We start from the raw sequence: 1730 nt of genomic DNA, 5'->3' as shown, positions 1-1730 counted from the left end.
AAAAAAGAATTTTCTCTCTGATACAAAATATAGAGTGTATGTTAAACTTTGTACTTGATTTATCTGCTATCATCAGTGGCTTCTACTGTCCAGACTTTCGGATTCCTTTTACCTCACCCCATCAGATCCTATCCATGTCACATCACATGTGCAGGAATGTTAATGACTGAATTTAGTCAACTCACTGCAATGTTACTTTTTCTCTCTAAATAATTAATATTTATATTGAGTTAAAACTTTACCAGAAGTCCTCGTATTTGTTTCATATGTTGGGCATTATTATATATTTTTTATCTCCACTTCTTTTATGGCTACGTATCAGTAACTTCTGATTCCCTAGTATGTTATACCAATTGTCTTCTTCTACTGACTGATAGTTTTTTGATTTATGAAAAATCTGAAATAGATTTTATGTTGTGTTATGGATATTGAGTAACCTATTGATATGTGGAAGTATTTCTCTAATTAGAAATACCACTGATTGAGTGTTCATTGTATATAAAATATAAATACATAGTCTCATTTTATATGCAGATTTTTGTGTTGTATATATAAATGAATATATATATACACATATATGCATATATAAAATGAAAGTTATGCTACCTTTTGAAAAAAATACATTAGAGCATAATTTTGCAAGTAGGTAGTTATGCATTTTTTATACCAGCTTCAATAGCCAAATCAGTGTACATGTGGAAAAATGATTAATGTTTCTCGACCTTTANAAGACAATAGCATATTAATGTAAATACTAAAAAGTGCTTAATTAACTACTAATTATAATATTTATGTAAAAATTAATACATCAAGGCAAAAAACAGAGCACTCAGAAGTGGGTGAATTAATTCAAGCAAATTTAATACCTTCATAAAGGGTTTTCCCAAAGTAAAATGGGTCTAGATTGTTTGGTGACAGGAAAACTGTAAACTCAGAAGAAGAAAAATAACCTGTATCCTTTCCTTTCTATTCTAAAATTGTGGACTGTAGCTAGAATAATGTCAATATTTAAAAGATAAAACTACAGAAGTAGTATAAAAAAGAACATCTTTGGATCTCGTGTGTTTATAAACTCTCTGTAACATATAATACTGGAAGATGCAGGAAAACTATTTTTAGTGTTAAAGTAAAAGCTATCTCTTCAAAGGACACATAGGCAAAGGTTATAATTTTAACTGAATGGAAAAACAGGGAATAGTTCCCCTTACTCCAATTTGATAAAAAGTTAATAATTGCTAATAAATGTGCACGCAGCAGTTCAAATTAAAAGAATATGGCCAGAAACCCAATAAAGATGAAACAAAGAATACTTTTAGAATGTCTGTAAGATAATTTTCTTATTTCTACTGATTATGACACTTAATTCACTAGCAGTCTGAAAAATGCAATTGAGACAAAAAGGAGACACACTTTAATAAACATAAGAATATCAACAATTAGAAACCTGGATTTGACTATGCTTTAGCAAAGATATGAAGTAAGTATCATGCTTATGCATTGCTGATGGTAGTATGAACAGACAAAGATATTTTTGAAAATGACACCATTTCATCAGTTGGGGGTTGTAACAGCTTAGGTGTTCCTGGATTAGGAAATTAATACAGGAAATGTAGTGATTGTTATGAGATGCAGTGCAGTTTTGAGAAAAAATGAAAATGATTATACTGTCGCTGTACCATTTGAGTTAAACAAAACAAATGAAAATTAGCTTTACTTTATAACTATATTTA

The sequence above is a fragment of the Galeopterus variegatus genome, unplaced genomic scaffold (assembly GCF_000696425.1).
Source record: "Galeopterus variegatus unplaced genomic scaffold, G_variegatus-3.0.2 Scaffold7783, whole genome shotgun sequence".
Classification (NCBI taxonomy): domain Eukaryota; kingdom Metazoa; phylum Chordata; class Mammalia; order Dermoptera; family Cynocephalidae; genus Galeopterus; species Galeopterus variegatus.
The sequence above is the reverse complement of the archived record's forward strand: the minus strand, read 5'-3'. Positions refer to the sequence as shown.